Source organism: Agelaius phoeniceus, chromosome 2, assembly GCF_051311805.1.
Source record: "Agelaius phoeniceus isolate bAgePho1 chromosome 2, bAgePho1.hap1, whole genome shotgun sequence".
Lineage (NCBI taxonomy): Eukaryota > Metazoa > Chordata > Aves > Passeriformes > Icteridae > Agelaius > Agelaius phoeniceus.
This window is the reverse complement of record NC_135266.1, coordinates 22,465,246-22,484,574: the sequence shown is the minus strand read 5'-3', so window position 1 is coordinate 22,484,574 and position 19,329 is coordinate 22,465,246. Positions and strand designations below refer to the sequence as shown.

The following is a 19,329-nucleotide window of genomic DNA, read 5'->3' as shown; positions in this document are numbered from 1 at the left end:
TCATACAATAATTCTGAAAATGTTTAATGAAATGCAAGTCATCTGCATGTATATGCTAACCATTACAAGTGTACAAATAAACACACATCAACATTCTACCTGCCCAAAGAAATTAGGAACTTCCTTTTTACCCATTACTCAACTCAGAAGCACAGACAACAATTCCACAGGTAAAAAAATTCCACAAGCAAAAAATTCCTTGTTATAAGAAACTGACACTGATACCTTATATTTGGTAGGATGAACACACATGTATATATCAAAATTATATATAAGGGGACAAGCAGGTCCTGTTTTCAGTCAGGACTCAGACATGGAAAATAATTTGAATGACATTTTATTCTCTCAACACTCCTGGAATTTCATTTTAGCACTCTTACCACAAAACTCTTAAAACACCAGAACACCAGAGGCCAGAAAAATACCAGATACATATTACGTGTGATGGACCTAAATTTTGTCTACCAACATTTTCTCTAGGACTTGCAATTTGAGCACCATTTCTGAAGGACAAATCATTAACAGCTCTAATTTTCATGTCTCCAGAGGCACCACCAGGGCTGTCAGTCCCTGAGTTATGCTGCAGGAAGTCCTATGCCCAACCCCATGCCCAGCCTGGATCTTGGCCTCACTGGGTCCCCAGGTAGACCTTGGACCTGACTCCTCACCCTACCTGGCCTTACAATTATTGGGTGATGGCAGAGCCCTGTCCCTGTCGGGGAGCCTTAGAAGTTCAGAGTCTTGCCCTGCCAGCTGTGCAGTGCCCACAGCTCCTGGGTCAACCTCTCCCATGGACAGCTCCACTTCAGCTGCTCCCTGGCACTCAGAGTGGTCAGCCAGCAGTGGGTCTCTCAAAACTCCTCCTTAAGCATCACTTTCCCTTCTGATTTTTGCTACTATCTTTAACAATGGAAATCAGCAGCAGGTGGTTGATTTTGAGTAGCATTCCTCTTGCTCTGTCCCATCCTGATTTTGGCACACTTTACTGATCATGCAGCACAAATCAGATTTTCCAGTTATATCCAACTGAGGATTTAATCTGTGCTTCGGGAGGAGCAACAGATCTTATTCCCTTGACACCCACACTGTGGAAGTTTGTAATGACATTCTAAGAAATGTGGAATGCAGCACTAAGAAAATTGACAAGGTGGAAGGAAACACAGTGATCCAGATGATGAAAGATGGATAGAGAAAAAAATTTTCTGGGCAAACAGCAAGTAAAAAAAGAGGAAACAAAACAAGAAAAGAAAATGGGAATGACAAATAAACAAACGTGAACACATTACCAGCAGGGAGAGAACCAAAAATGACAACATGAAGGAAATCTCTCTGATACAGCAGAGAGAATATGCAATTGTAAAAAATGTGATGTACTAAATAGTATGGCTTTCTTGGCCACCTGGATACGTGCTGGCCCATATCCAGCCAGCTCTCAAACAGCACTCCCCAAGTCCCCTTCAGCTGAGCAGCTCTCAGGACACTGTTCCCCAAGCCTGGAGCATTGCAACCCAACTGCAGGACCTGACCCTTGGCCTTATCAGTCCTCAGAGAACTGATCTCAGTCATCCAGCCTGTAGAGTTCCTTTTGCAGAACCTTCCTATGCTCCAGCAGATCAATACTCCCATCCAATTTAGTATGATCTGTGAATTTACTGAGGATGCATGCAATCCCTTCCTCCAAATCATCAATAGAGACATTAAACTGGCCCCAATACTGAGCTCTAGGGAGCACCACTGCTGACCAGCTGCCAACTGGATTTAACTCCTTTCAGCACTACCCTCTGGGCCTGACTATCCTGCCAGTTTTTCACCGAGTGAAGACTGCACCCATCCAAGCCATGAACAGCCAGTTTCCCCCGGAGAATGCTGTGGGTGACAGTATCCAGTGCTTTACTGAAGTCCGGATAAACAAAATCCACAGCCTTTCCCTTATCCACCAGCCAAGTTACTTTATGACAGAAAGAGATCAAGTTAGTCAAACAGGATCTGCCTTTCGTAAACCCATTTGTGAGTATCATCTGGGCCTGATTCTCTGTGGCTGTCCCACACACAGCATGTGATGGCACTCAGGATGATCTGTTCCATGACCTTCCCCAGTACCGAGGACAGGCTGACAGGCCTGTATTTCCCTGGGTCACCCTTCTGACCCTTCTTGTGCATGGGCATTACATTTGCTAATTTTCCACCATGTGACCTTCTCCAGTTAAGCAGGACTGCTGGTAAGTGGTTTAAAGCAGTTTAAAGCTCTTTCATCAGCTTCCTCAGGTGTATCCCATCTGAGCCCATAGACTTATGTGTGTCTAATTTGCTATAAGTAGCAGGTCACTAACCATTGCCTCCTGGATTAAGGGGGCTTCACTCAGCTCTCCATACTTCCCCAGCTTCCAGCTCTGGGAGCTGTGCATCCTGGGGACAACTGGTTTTGCTATTATACTGAAGCAAAGAACCCAGACTGACGCAAGGAAAGCAAAAATATCTTGTTTAGGCAAGAAAATTAGGTAGAAAATATCACAATGAGGCAGAAAATATCACACATTCATCGACATTACTAGAGGAATGACCATTTTCCTAAGGTTAGTTTCACATGTGAGATGTATACACACTCATACACAGACACAGAAAATAATTTTCAATAATAATGTTGAGAGGTAAGGAAGAAGGCATGCTGCCTATTAATTTGTGAACTGTGACAACTATGATATGATGTTAGATACCTGATTGAAAATGTTGGAAGATGTAAATAGAGTGTCACAGATTTCAATTAGGGATTAATCTTAAATAGAAAACTAAACATTCTAGAAAGGTTTTTAGATATATCAAAACTAGTTTGATGTTCAATTATATGTATACAGTCAGCTATTTAATACACCTTTACATACTGAGTCTACAGGAAGACATGAATTTGTCATGTCTTTATTTATTATCACTTGTAGTGTTGTACTTTTTCCATATTTTTATTTACTGCTTCAAATATTAGAAAAATGCATACAAACTGTTTGCAAAAAAATTCTTAGTTGGAAGTATTACTCATTCAAACAATCGAAAATAATCAATTAAAATCTGAATTTTCAGTTCAAAATGACAACTTCTGGCAGCACACCACGCAGAGAAGTCAAGGAAGATCTGAAATCAGATACGATCACATACAATGATTTTGTTATTGGCAGAGGAGTGTAATTTGAGGCTAATGAGACATTTATGGCCTTTGAAGCAAATGCAGATTGAAATTAACATGGATGTGTGTCTGGAAATACCACTTGTTCTTGTTTATAAATCTGTGCCCCAAGATACTCTTAGAGATGCTTAAATAGTCTATGAATCAGGCCTTCAGGGCTAAACTGATGGTTTCCAGGAACTGCAGTTACCACTTTTTCAACCTAAGGAGATTGTCAGTAGTTCTGCACTTATTCTGTAGCTGCTAGGGAAATAGAAGACATGGCTTAGAAGTCATCTTTGCTCCAGTGTAGAATAAAAAACTAAAGTGACTTCAAGTTTTTTTTTTGATCCTCTTGTTCAGTTACAAGAAAACTAAGCAGAAATATAAATTGTATCAATATAGGGAATTGAAGACTCTGCAGATGTCCTAGGGTTTCCCAGGCTTTATCTAATAGAACTAATGTAGAACAGTACACCTCAGCTTTCAGTCACTGACCACATTTATTCTCTGGCCCTCCCTTCGGCTCATATTCCCAAGGGAGTTTTTGGGCACATACACAGATCTGACCTCAGTAGAGAGTCAGGGTTAAAGACTCACATCCCTTTCATTAGACAGACATTCTGAAAGCATACAGTGATCTTGATTAGCTGAAATATAAGAGCAACCAGCTAGTCAGTAGAAAAAAACTGACAAATGATGTAATGCATAAAATTTCAGATTCTCCTCATATTGACATTTTGCTAAGTATTTAATATATTTTACAGAATATGGAGATTCAAAAAATATTTCATTTACCAAGAACATGAACTGTTTTTTCTTCTTTCCATTCCCTTTGTCCCCTTGAAATAAGTAATTTTGAAAGTTATTAAGTGGATATGTATGGATTGCTTTTTGGGTTTTCTTTGTTGCTTTGTTATATGTCAGTGTGTGTGTTTGGTTGACTGTTTTTAAACAAAAGCAATTAGAATATTATCATATTGTAACATATATAAATCTCTATAATAAAGTAATATTGTTGTACAATACTGTAAATAAGAACTATCCGAGGCATAGAAATTTTTAACATGCCTACAGTATTAATTTTTAGCAATATGTCCATACAATTTGAAATATTTGCAGAAAACTAATCACACAATTTTCTTCTGTAAAAGCTCTTCCCCAAGCAGGTTTAAATACACCTCTACCTCATAATCAGCACCACACTCTCTGAATAGTCACAGTATTTAAATGTTCATTCAATAACAAAAGAACAGTTTTTCCAAATATCAGTAAATGCATACTGGGTTTATCTATTATCTTTCAAATTAAACTAACAACCCAAAACAGTTATAACTTCTTTATGGATTTTTTCTGAGCTTCTAGAACTTCCTTGAAACATTGAAATGAGCTAAGCTTCATTTTTCCTTATCCTACATAAAGTCATTCAGAAATATCAGACAAAATAATAGTGAACAACACAGAGGAACACCAATCATTAAATAATGTCCACCTTCTAGACTGGATTACTTAGAAAATTGGTAGAAAGTTTATTTACGAAAACTGGCGGATCAAAAGGTATTTTTGAATCTCAGAAGTGTAACAACAGTGATGTCTGGCTTCAAATTACCATGCAGCAAAGCTTTACAAGAAATTCTTTTTTCTATAGCATGTATATATTTATTTTGTTGTATTTTTGTAAGCATTTTCCTAACTCAAATAAGATATTTATCATTACATGATTCTTAAAAACACACACAAACACAAAAAATGCCCTCAAAAAAAATTAAAACTGCCTAAATATAGACTTCTAATAATCCTAATTGTAGAGGACCTGATCTAAGTGTGTTTTATCTCAAACATGCCGAGCATTGCTACAGGAAAGGTGACCAGAGGAGGGGTGGGGCAGTGCTGTCTGAGCCAACTCCCTGCTCTGCCTTGAGACTTGTGCTCAGTCCCTGTCACCCCAACTCACTTTCTGGGGAAGGGCTGGCTGTGCAGGGGTGAAAAAACGTGCAGAAAGCCTAATTTACATTAGAGGCATACAGACTGCACCCCCTCTCACTTTCTTTCTTCCTCTTTCCTTTAACTGTTTGCTGCAGTTAAGAACACAGCTATACAGTGAAGCAGAAGAGTTCCCTGACACATGGTCCAGTGTCTTTGTTCAGCCTGAGGAGAACTTACAACAAACATGATACCCTGTGGGTCATGAGACTAACTCAGCATTATAATCTAGGGATGTGTCTGAATAATGTCTCACAGAATCACAGAATTATTTAGTTGGGAATTATAACTTATTAATTCACAGTCAAAAATTTCTTTAAGATTTAAAGTTTAAACTGAAAAGAAAGTGATACAAATTTAAGAATTAGTATATACCCTTGATTAAAGTTAAAATAAATGCCAGCTATATAAACATCACAATTGACCTTGACGTTGGTCTTAGTTGTATGATTAGAAGTCACAGAAGACAAAGGTAGATTTCAAAAAAAAAATTTTAATATGGAAATAAAGCCCGAAGAGCAATATAAACATTGAATTAAACAGGTTTGGGGTTTTTTTTAAAAAAACATGCTGCATTTACCCTTCCATTAATTTCTCCAAGTGAGAGAAATAGGCTCAGATAGGCTTGGACAGTGTCACTAGATCCCTCAGGTTAGAAACTACAATCACCATTTGCTTTTCAGAAAATGGGCACACATTTCTTTCATATCATTGTTTCTTACCTGGAGCTAACACTCTTATTCAGAATATCTAAATCTCATACACTATCAAAAAGAACAATGGGATTGTAGGAAAAAGCTGCGTGGTCCCTACACTGTTTTTGAAAACAGCAATTCTCCCAATAATGAAAACAATTTGAAAAGCAAGCAAAGGAAAACACATGATCATCACTCCTTTCCAAGCAAAAAGAAAAAAAGAAATTAACATCAGCATTCTCAAAAAATCAGCTGTTTCGATCTAATTATAAGAAGTGGTTGTTAAAAAATCACAGATATGGTTTCCCCTATTTTTTTCTGTATTTAAAATTATTAAAAAACTGCAAGGCCAGAAGACTAAGACTCAAGACTAACTAGGAATACTCAGTTAAGACAGTTGAACTTATCTCACGGTCTTTTGAACATTAATTTCAACTACTATTACATGTAAGTATAGAAGAATTTCAGTCATTAGACAATGTTCATAATACTTGCTGCTTCTTAGGATAAATTGATGATGATTGCAAATAAACATAAGGTTTCAATATTAGAAGGAAAAAACATAAACTCCTTACAAACATAAGCCTGAAATAAGTAATAATCCCAAAATTACAGGTGCATTCCATTCAGCTCAAATTGTGATCTGAATTTAAGTTTCCCATGACAGTAGCTATTCAGTTATGGTCTCATTGCAGCTGTGAAGCCTAAAGAAAATGCTACATTTCTAGTACATATTCTAGGGAAATGTACAAAAAATAGCATCAGTACAGTCTAGCACAACCGATGGCGTAATTTCCAGCTTTTACTTCTGATATAACCTTGTATAAGAAATGTAACACACTCTGGGTCTCTCTTTGTCTCTTTTATGCACCTCTCTTTGCTTAAATTCAGACGTCTTACTACAAAAATAAAAATATTATGATCTGAAACAGAATGTTCAGTCCTGAGTTTCTTTAAGGCAAAAGTACCTGTAAAATCTCTTATGCCTGGAGCAAATTGCTGATTTATGGATATTAAAAAAATAATACATGCACACAAAAATCAGTATTTGATACATGAGGCTCACAGAGTAGCCCTTAATAAATTGAATAAACCCTCAAAAACATCAAAGTTCATTACTCACTACCACTTCAAGATCTCAAAAAAAAGCATTTGTAACACGGAATGGGTCTTAACTCCTCTTCTGTAAGAAAGATCAAATGACCGAAAAGAAAAATTCTTAATGAAATCTAACAGGTTTTGTCTAAATATTAGACAAAGAAACTCACAGGTCTCAGTCCTTTCTTGTCTTCTCCATTGAACTGAAGCGCATGCCTTTGTCAAGGATGAAAGAAACTACAACTCTTGTCTGAACCAACTGAGAAATTGTCTAAGGGACTGATTGATATGCAATTTGATCTCTTGAGGCTATTTAATGATTAGAATTTGATATCTCCCTCTAGGCATTCTAGTCTCAGAAGAGGATACTTTAAAAATGTTACAATAACCAGAAACAGGGTGGGAAAAGCAATTTAAACCAGCTGGGCATATGAATACATGTAAATACATGCACACGCACACAGACACACCATTAATATATTATATGGCCAAAAAAAGTTGCTGCTTTATTATACAAATTCTTATGACTTAATTACACAGGAGACACAGGCAGGACATTTTCATTGCATTACCTGGTTCAGTTACCAGGTGGTGATACAGCCCTCATTCATATGATAATGTCACAATTATACATTCATTCTGGAAATGGGGAAGTTGAGTGGCTACCCTCATTAACCTGAAGAAATCTAAACCCTTTGTTCCCTCTTCCAAGTTACAAACATTAGCTTTCAAATAAGGCTGGGATAGCTATGAGGACTCTGTGAAGCATTCTCCCTGAACTAAAAGACTTCACTCTGAGTTTCTTACCCTTTGACTATGAGAAATCTCTAACATTGGATTCCCATGAAATAAAAATTTTGTTGGACAGGTATTTTCAATTTCAAGCAAGCCTTATGTAGTTTGTAGGAGAATTATTTCATAAAATAAAAATTATGAGTGGAAATTAACTTTACTAGGGTTTTACATCATCAAATTGATTTATCAGGTAAATCTTCCCCTTTGGTTTTCTTTATTTGTTTGAAAGTAGACAACTTCACCAGCACAAGGAGGAGTGTCCTCCAGCTTCTCTTCCTGTATGGCTCTCCTCCTAACTTAGTGGGCTTTCCTCTGCTAAATGTTGTCTTGAATCCCTTATATTTAAGAGGTGAGAGAACATGTCTCAGCAAAATAAGTCTCCAAAAAATATTGTGAAAAATGGGATCATCAGAATCCCTCTCTAGATCAATGTTGCTAGATCAATGAAGCTGGTGAAGGGGCTGGAACACGAGTCATAGGAAGAGTGGCTGAGGGACCTGGGGTCATTTTGCCTGGAGAAAAGGAAGCTTACGGGTGGTCCATATTGCTCTCTACAAATACCTGAAAGGACACTCCAGCAAGGTGGAGGGCAGTCTCTTCTTCCAAATAACAAGGAATAAAACAAGTGGAAATAGCCTCAAGTTGGAGTGGGGGAAATTTAGATTAAATATTAGGAATTTTTTTCACTAAGAGGATTGCTAAGCACCGGAACAGGCTGCCCACAGAAGTGATGGAATCACCATCCCTGGAGACATTCGAAAGGCATGTAGATGTGGCACTTAGGGACACAGTTTAGTGGTCAGTGTGGCAATGCTGAATCTTAGAAGTCTTTTCCAATGAAAAATATTATATTATTCTATGATTTTAAATAACACTAATGAAACCATTCCTGTGCTGCCTGCTGCCTTCCCCTCTTCCCTGCAAACACAGTTTAAAAGCTTGCCTAGAAGAGAGACTGCGGCATATACTCTGCTTACTGTCCTGTCTATGCTGAATTCAATTAATGAAGGATGAAATTCTTAACTTTCTTGCCAACATAAGTAATGGGAGCTGTGAATTATATCACATACTATGGACTACTAAAAGCTAAGCATAGCATTATCATACAAAAGTCTTATCTTGAGCTGTTTTCAGGCCAGTGCAGTAAGCACTGGAATTTAGGGACTAAGCAGGAAACTAGATAGGGCTAGAGTGTGGACCCAACACTGTCCTGCCCCAGTATTCATACCTACCAGCCAGTGCACAAGCATAAACAGGGAGTAGCATAGGCCAGAGGTATTCTTCAACAGACAGCTTTTTTTTTTTTTTTTTTTTTAAGTAAGAAAGATTTTCACTATGTTATGTGGCATCAGGGGCAGAGAATAGCCCCCTGGACCATTTTATTGACTGAGATGTAACTTCATGGACAGAACCAGAGATATCTTTTCTCACCACTGATTAAGATGCCAAAAAATCAGGAAAGCTAAGCTTGGAAAAAACATCAAATCTTTTTCTGGTAGTTTTCTGTTCAGTGAAAAAAGTCCTCCATTTCAAATCCCACACTCCCAAATGATAAAAAAATCAAACCATCTTTCATGGTCTTTCAACAATTCCAAGAGAAATCTCAGAACAATATGTGATGTTTTCTCTTAGAAAAAAAAAAATCCCAAAATTATCTGCATGACAATCCTTTTCATTCTACTACAAGGGAAATTTCAAAGCCATCTCACATGTAGTTAATTATATTTTCTTGCATCAAAGGGTTTTCAGAAATCTAAGGTAATATATCATATTTGCTTTGTAATGCGTAGAGTTGTACCTGAGTCAGAAATGGAAGCCAATGAAAAACACAGAAGTTACCATTTCTCCTCCTGTTCATCCTTTCACTCCAATTATTGGAATGTTTCCATCTTTGCTTAGCACAATGAATAGGTACCTTCTCTACCTTGGCAACAAATACTAAAGCTCATGTTTGTTTCCCAAACTGTATATGAAAATGTCAGACAGTCTGTCTATAGCAGAAGCATACACTTCAGGCAGCACTTCCCCCTACTGTTACACAGGTATTGGACATTAAATATTACTTGAAGTCAACCACTATGAAAGCATCCTGAAGATTATGCTGAAAAAGTCCAAGTGATTAGCCTAGATTAGACAGCTAACTGTCCTAACTAAGCTGTAGCAGGATGATTCTTTCTTTCACTTCTTACCAATATACACAGAATTATCTTTATCACCACAGACTTAAGAGCCTCGTAACTTTCCTGTTTGTTTCATACATGAACAAAGTCCTCATGACTAAAATCAGGAAAAGCTTATTCTGCTATGAGTTTCTTAACAAATTTTTGTCTTCTTCTATCATTAATTGCACTGATAGTTTATCAAAGATAATGTAGCATCCATTGATGGGAAAGTCCATATGAAAAGTTAAGACTAAAATGCAGATATTTTCTCACCTACTGTTTAATTAATTTTATTTTCTGGGGCTGTTTTTATTATTTTTGCCATTAATATTGTTATTCCCACCTATTGTTATAGCCACCTTCAAGTTATTTTAAAAACTGTTGCAATGAATCTTCCCTGGTGTAAAATCATATCTCTGAGAATGAGTTTATCCAGTTTTGCCATCTTCACCTAATACTAGCCTTTACCAACATAGAAGTGATAGGCTTGTGGAAAACTACAATTATTTTAGAAATATTTTGATTATTTATTTTTAAAACACATGTTTCTCCTGATTTTTTTGGTTGCAATGAGTAACATTTATGAATGACTTTCTAACAAGACCCATACAATATTATTACTTTTATTATTAATATCATATTGTTTAGCACACTCTACCTGCTTTCACAAGAATGCAAAACTGATAGTGTGGGCCTGGAAAATGTTAGAGACTAAAGATAGACTCTGAAAATGTTAGGCTTTGTGTTTTGCCAGATCATTGCACTTGCGTAAGCAGTATGATAAATGATATAATTGTTAGATGTGATGATTGTTTAGTAATTAAATATAATTATTGTATAATCATAAGAAGAATCATGAGAAACTATGCTAGAAATTTAAAGGGGGGGCCACGAGGAGCCATGCTTGATTGAAATCTATGTATATAATAGAACAGTATAAGTTTAATAATTAACATGAAAGTTATATAACGATAGAATATAAAAACATGTTCATCCCGAATGCATATTGGATTCAGATTTGGGTTGTTACCCCTGACACCCAGAGCTCTTCAATAAAGCACCTACATATAATCATTTTTGTGATTATGTGTTTCTGAACGCTAACAAAACGACATGGGCATTTTTAAATATGAGGAGAAATATTTTTTAACAATATGATTCCGTGACAAAACTTTATGCCATGGTACTTTTTGAAGACCCATCTTACTCTTGTTCTTCCCTGCTTGAAAATGTCCTCTTATAAAGGTACCTTCTATACTTTTTCTCTTTTGCACATAGGCCTCTCAGTTCTCTTCTAATTCTCAAATCTTTCTCTTTCCTCTTTTCTCCAACTCATAACTCTTGCCTGTGACTCCTTCCTTCTTCCTGGTTATTTGTTTTTAGCTTCGTTTTGTATAAAGGAAAAGTAATATGCCCATCAAAACAATCAATATAAAACTTATTTTTATGTGTAGAAGGAATTTATTTCATTTATTTTGTAAAGGGTTTCTGGGTTGTTTTTTAAACTTATTTGGTTTTGGGTGGGGTTTCCTTTTTCTTTTCTTTCTTTTATCATATCCATATGGGATGATATTGAAAAAAAAAACCCAAAAACAACAACAACAAAACAAACCAAACAGAAGACAATTTGCAGCTGCCAGGTTGACTAGGAAGGACTGATCTATTTTTTCCTGCCCTCAGTCAACTGATTTAGGTCAGGACTGAGAAAAAATATACCTTGTCACATGGCAGAAGTTACAGCTTCCTGTGTGCTTCTATTATATCATCTCAAGAAATCTCACTAATAAAACATAATACCAACCAAAAATATCTACCACAAACTAATGCAGTCAATTAATAGAACAGATGGAGGTCAGGGCAGACAATTAAATCCCTTTGATAGAGGAGAAGATTATTCTACCTCATATTGGAGATATTTCAGTAATTCCTGTGTGATCTGATTTATACTTTATTCTTCAAAATAATTCCTTCCATAATGCCTTCTTTGGCATGAGAGAAAAAGATCCATCATCTAAAGGTCTTGCTTGCAGCTGTATATAATTATTTTTAAATGGTGGGAAAGTGCACATGTGTTTTCCCAGAAGTATTCTTATTGATTCTCAGAACAAGAAATTCAAATCTCCTTTTTGCCTTTATTTAGATTGCTGCTGGTCCTCAAAAGGATGACACAGCTATCACCTTGGAAAGGTGCTGAACAGGTTTTTTGGAATTTAATATTGTCTTCTATAGGTATTGAAGATAACCATTCAGGAGGTGTGATTGATTATTTCTCTGGCCATGAATTTCAGCATATTTGCAACAATTATCTTTCCTAAAGTCTTGCACAAAGATGGTTGTATTTCTCTACATGGCAGCTACACTGCCAATAATACAAACTGGTAAGTGTTTTGCCATATTCTGGCAATATTGATGACATATTTCATGTTTCAAACAAAAAAAAACTGATTTATTTAATTTTTTTCCAATTTTGATGATTTCCAGCATATAGATTCCAAATAATAAACCATAAACAGCTATAGGGAAAAATTCTTCAACTAAGGAATTAAGTTCCCCATGACATATTTTTTCACAGAAAAGGAACTCTGTGCCAGATGAGTTCCAATTTGTTTTTAAATAAAGGTCAACACAAGTTTTGATAACTCTTTAACTCCGTTTTTTTAAAGTTATCCTCATAGCATACGGTGGTAATATTTAAATTTTAAAAAGCTCAGAGAAAGTTGCACTAATATCAAACTACTATTTAAAAGCACTGAAAATCCATATTCCAAAAGACAATTAAACTGCAAAGAGAGTGACCTGTTAGTGTAATCGCTGTGACTTCTGTGTCCCAGCTTCAATTTTCATTGGTGAAATTCTAACACATCCATTTTCTTTGTCAAGCTCCTCTATTGAAACTCCTGCTTTGTTAATTAATAAACTCAGATTGCTTAATGACTGCACTATCCTAAAAGCTTTGGTTTTCAGATAAATATGCTTTAATGAATTCTGATCTCAAATTGATATACATTTGATGCTGGATATATCAGATGTGAATTTCTTGTACCCTTACGTAGCTTATTACCTCACTGTTTATACATTTTAGTTTTGATGGCTTCTAACAAAAACAGATTCTAGTTCTGCCATTGTTTGAACTTTGTATTGTAGCCTCACACCGTGCCACTCAATGAGTCGTATTTCACTAATACTTTGTAATAAATATGAAATAAAAACTATTTCAGTAGTCTTTAAAGTATTTACTTCTGTTTCATTTGGTATATAGTATATATAGTATATTATATAATATACTATATCTCTTTTAACTTTCTGCTTTTAAACAGAACTGTATTAACAATAGAAATGCTAAGTCTCTAATTATTCATCACCTAACTTCTCAAGTGACTCAGCATCATTATTTAAACTTGTAGCCTAACTGCTTGCGGTTTTTTCCATCCTTTTTGATACTTCCATATAATGAAGGAGAAAGGGTCAAACTGTTATTTTAAATCTATGGAAAGAAAAATTTAATTGCTCTTAAATGAAGATCACAGATTCATAGATTGGTTGAAGTTGGAAGGGACCTCTGGAGTTCATCTGGTCCCACCCTTCTGCTCAAGGAGGAATACCTTCAGCTTTTTTTGGTGATGTTGTTTAAGTAAGAATAGACTGTAGCTCATTATTCACAGTTTTCAAGAATTTGCATCTCATCTTTGTGAATCAAATTCATGACACATGTCTACCAGTAACAGCAGTCACAATGGTATGATACAGCATATGAAATATCACCTATGTACCTTTAAAGCCAAGCAAAAAGCCTCGAATGATAGCAGCAACACAATTTTTCAGTATAATTAACTCCACTGACTGCAAACTACATTAGAATTAAATGTGTAATTTAGTTCCAGATAAAAGAGCTTTGTTTCCACCCCAAAGAGACAAACCACAATTTTAATAGATATTTGGTCGCAGGTTATTGATTTCTTACACAAAGAAAAAATGCAGTTTTTTAAGATTATAATTATGCACCAAATTTTGTCAGTGATTTCCCAAAGTCCTATTGTAACATAAAAATTCATGCTGTTTTTTCTAACATTTTGTGAATAGTCACGTAAGCTTTAAATCCATGTTCATGCTGTGAGTGCAGAAAGGCTATTAATACAGCTGCAACCAGGTGAAAAAGAGAAGAGTACTACTTCATACATCTTTCTAAGAAATAGAACCTATAATGAAAGGTGACAGAATCTGTTTTTACTTAACCTGAGTAGTTTCACCTACACTGAAGTTCTTCTAAGTTGTAGATAACAACATTACCATATTTGTGTTGTGTTCCCTTTCTCTGGCTTTTTTCTTGGAAAAGAAAACTTGAATGCAAAGCAGTATATATGAAAGGAAATGTGTGGAGGGTGTTGATAATAAACCTGGTTTAGAAAGAGTGGTTTAGATAATTTCAGCTTCCATACTTAAGATCCAATAGAAAACACTATGTGTGTGTATATATATACACACATATATATTTTCCACAACATCAATAGAAAATAAAAGCAAAATAACACTGTAAAAAATTCTGTACAATACTAGCTATCTGGGTCTAAATTGGCATGCAATTAAAGCTAAATGTATTTTATATTCATATATACAAACATATTTACCTTCAGAATCAAATAGTGATTTTCAATCCTAAGTAATTTCTACAAGCAGTTTGGCTTCCTGCTGGTAAAAACATTTTATTTTTTTCTTTCAAACAAGAAAGAAATATGCCATCATCTTCCCTAGTCACTCAACAGCTGTATCAATTTGTTTTCAGGGCAGTGATTAGCATAATTGTGGTGGATTACTCGCATTTAGCACAGAATGGAAATAATTCAGTATTTTAGCAGATATGACATAGAATGCATGGGATATCCAGGCCCTCTGGAGTGGTGCTGGAAGTTGTTTTTTTTTTCCTAAAACTGTACTAAAAGCCTATTTTTAAAAACCCAAATCTGTCTGAAAGAACAAAAAACCTTAATTATTCTCATGTGCTGTTTGATAAACAATCTCACACTATGGCAATGGCACACGATCATGGAATCAGCTGCAATAGCTATGCTAAGGGCACTACCCAGAAGGGTTTCACTGTGGTATAATTTCTCTAAAAATCAGAAAAAAAACCAAACCAAACCAAACCAAACAAAAAAAAAAACCAACCAACCAACCAAACAAACAAAAAAACAGATTAAAAAAAGGATAAAAACCCCAAAAAAACAAAACACAAAACCCCACCCAGAATGTGATTCCATCATTACTGGTTTTCTACTTTATCTCCAAATTCTAGTCCTGATGCTGAGGTGCATACAGTGCTACCTTTAGTGCTATATGAGTGTTAAAATCAATCTGTTCTATATATACTCAGCCATTTACCTTAATACACTTGCATGTTTTATAAACATGCATAGACAAGCACTGTATGATATTATACAGTAATATAATAAAATTATAAAATGGTTTTGGTTGCAAGGGACCTTTAAGACCATCTGGTTCCAACCTTCCTGCTATGAGCAGGAATGCCACACACGAGATCAAGTTGCTCAAAACCACCCAACCTGGCCTTGAGCACCTGGCTTTGAGTTGAGGATGGGGCATCCACAACTTTTCTGGGCAACTTGTTCCTGTGTCTCCCCACCCTTAACAATAAAGAACTTCTTCCTTACAGCCCCTCTACATCTATGCTCTTTTAGTTTAAAGCCATTCCCCTTTGCTCCCTGTCACTACAGGCCCTGATTAAAGTCTCCACATTTCTTCTCTCTCCTTTTCTATATATTGAAAGGCTGCAGTAAGGTCTCATAAGAGCCTTCTCCAGGCTGAACAACTCCAATGGTCTCAGTTTGTCTTCACAGGTAAGGTGCTCCAGTCCTCTGATCACCTTTGTGGTCTTCCTTTGGACCCACTCTAACATGTCCGTGTCTTTCTTGTGTTGAGGACTTCAGAGCTGGATGCAGCATTTCAAGGTGGAGCTTCACCAGAACAGAATAAAGGGGCAGAATCACTTCCATCAAACATGTTGGCCACCTATTTTGATTCAGCCCAGGGTACAGTTGGATTTCCGGGCTGCAAGAACACATTGCTCACTTATTAACAACTTCTCATCCACTGGTACCTCGAAATCTTTCTTTGCAAGGCTACTTTTGATCCATTCACCATCCAGCCCCTAATGGTAATGGATATTGCCATGACACAAGTGCAGGACCTTATGCTGGTCTTGCTGAACTTGATTAAGTTTTCATGGACCACTCCTCCGGCCAGTTGAGGTACCCCTGGATGGCATTTCTTCCTTCAAGTGAATCAGTTGCACCACTCATCCACAGACTTGCCAAGGGTGCATTTAATCCTATTGTCTATGTTACTGATGAAGATATTTAATACATTGTCCCAGTATGGACCTTTGAGAGACATCACTCCTTATTGCTTTCCACCAGTAATCAACGTAGCCCTTGGTTTCAAAACCTAGATTACAACCTGTATAAAAAGCACTGTATGATATCGTTGTCCCATGCTATGATCCCAGAAACCATCTTCTGTCAGTTGTTTCTAAAAGAAACTTGAAGATGCAGAGCTCAAATTAAGTTATAGAGATACCAGGAAGACACAAGATTTTGCTGTTACACAGATCCATTCCTTTTATATGAAAACTGAGGGAGATAACTGCTGAATAACCAGTAAAGGGATATTTATTAACAGATACAGATGGTCTTTCTTTCCCATCTACTACTGAGTTGTCCAAACAAAACAAGCTGTGGTCTTGTGGATAAAACAGAGAGAGGACAATTCATTTGCACTGGAATCATTTTCTCAAAAGCTTTACTACTCTTAGGGAGGAAAAAAACCCCATAACCCAACAACACTGAGTTATTATGAACTTCTTTTAAGATTTAGAGTTCTCTGTAGAAAATTATATAATAGATATAACGTCACTACCTGTTGTTCAGTACAGTAGATTTAAATTATATTAGTCACAGTGATAAAAGATTATCAAGTTTAAACATTGAGATAGTAAAATTTGCACTCTGGTTCTTTGAATGGAACATGACTAAACTTTAAATGAGCTGTCTGTGAAAAATAGTGTGATTATTTTTTATTTCACATTTACTTATTGCTCATGATGCTATGACTCAGTGAACTTCCATTATCCATGAAGTCTGTATAATGTTGAAATTACACTACTTTAACCATTCTCTGTTACTATTGTACAATACTTTGTGTAATATGTTCAAATTAATTTTCTACAAAATCAATTATATTTCTGGAAGCATTACTTAGATAAGAACAGTGCATGGGTCCTAAAGATTTAAGACAATCATGACTTATATTTTATAAAATTGTTTAACTATCCTCTCAAGGCTTTTTAAAAAAGCTAATGAACTTAGGTAGAAGCTTGAAAATAATTCAAATACACTGCCACCTGAAAATAAATTTAATGACCTGGAAAGTTTTGGTGTTTGCTATTTTGTAGTTGAGTAATATTTGAAAAATGCTTCCTATTTCCATTTCTCACTTGGGTTCTTAAGAAATTCACATATTGGTGGAGATCATTAGAGTTTATCTAGTTTTAGATACTTTAGGTCAGTCATACTGAAATGCATTACAAAATATTGGAATAAAATAATGGATACATCATTTTGAATTCAAATGGAAGCAAGGATTATTTATATTCATTAGAGAATCCACTATTTTTGATTTGATTTTCATTCCACTATTCACAGTAAGCCTCTACCTTTAATGGAAAACACACACCCTAATACCAGTGGTGTAATGGATTTGTTAAGATTAAATTTACCAGTAACACCTCACAGCAAAGCAGACGATGCAACTTAATTTATTTTTCCTAGATCAACTGAGAAACAGTTAACTACACTGGATTTAGGATTTCAGAACACTCTCCCTGGAAACAAATTTTTTCGGTGCATAGAGAGCTGTGGAACATCCTACAACAAAATCTAGACAAACTCTCATTAAAGTCTGGTTAAATTTCCAGACAGCAGGTGTTAAATTCAATTTACACTACTGGAATTTTTTTAAGAAGATACAGTTTCCAATTTGGAAACTTACTGAAATGTTCAGCATCAGCCTCAATTAACTGACATAACCAGACCATCAATCTGGGTTCACCTGGTAACTTCATTAGTTGCTCTTGCTTATCACTTGTGTTTCAGTATGGAAAACACACCTTCTATCTTTGTAAAAGGGAAGAATTTTAAACTGAGGTCTTTTTTTTCCTTCCTTCCTTGTGTTTCAAAATTAAGAGAGACTTGGTAGGAAGAATGCACACTATAACATTAGCAGAGCCTAAGTATCATAACACAGTCTTAGGAACCAACATAACTGATGGATTTCCATGCTAAAATTGTGCAGATATTTGTCCAAGACAGAGGAAATGTGGGGGAGCACTTTTCTTCCACCTAAGACTATAAAATCAGTGAGAGCCTAAAAAGAAAACTGGAGGAGTTGAAGATGATGCTTAACCAGAGGTTGGACTGCTCAGCTAAGAGTACTTTCATGTACAGCCATAAACCCTGACAAGAGGAAGGGAAAAATTCTTATCCGAATCCCAAGAGCTGAAAAGTAAGCTGAGGAGCTCTGACAGCTCTAAGAATGAGAATTGTATTGTGCCCTGATTTTCCTCAGAGAATAAAGAGTTGATCTGTTTCCTAAAACTCCCAAGACTTAAACTGGAATGGTTTATTCCTGCCTCCTAATATAAAGGCTTTACTTTTCCTTCACATTTGTTACCATAAATGATACAAGACAGTAGGTTTGATCAGAGTCTGAGAACATGATCAAGAATCTGACAGTATGTGGCTACATCAAAGGAATGACACAGCGCTTCACAGACTACCACAGGGCTCCATCTGCACATTCAGCTGTCAGGTTGGGATTCTAGAAAGAAATCCAACCATTTCAACTCACTTATACTTCTGATGCACAATCAAAATCTGAGGAAAAAACATGGGCCATTCATTTGCTTCAGTTTTTAATACTATATTATATATGCATTTCCAGGAAACACACATCGCATACTCCAAACATAAATTGATGGCTCGTGTTCTTGAGAAAGATAATGGGTCTATTATGTTGAAGAATTCTATCTGGAATTATGGATGAGACAGATAGCAAGTAAGCAGTTAAAGAGTTCAAGATGTAGGGATTTCTTTCTGTATTTCTCTCGAATATAAGAGTCCAATGCAGCCAAAGTTATAGTTAGAATCTATCCAAGCTATTGTCCCTAGTTATCTTTCGGAATTTTTTTTGTTCTTCTGTTTATCCAAATAGATCCCTATTTTCAGCTGAAAATACAACTTTGAGGTTAGTTTGGCTTGGATTATGAATTATCCTGAAGGCCTTCAGATCCATTTCCATTTTTCTCCTGAAAAAAATCTCAATAGAAACTTTTTCTAGACAAATAAGAAATTAACAAATATTTCTGTATTTC

General features: G+C 35.9%; 1 protein-coding gene across 3 annotated transcripts in view; it reads right to left on the bottom strand.

Moving 5' to 3' along the window:
• NLGN4X (neuroligin 4 X-linked) overlaps positions 1-19,329 on the bottom strand; it is a 161,130-nt gene that overhangs the window by 110,036 nt on the left and 31,765 nt on the right. The gene's annotated exons all lie outside the window — the stretch shown is intronic.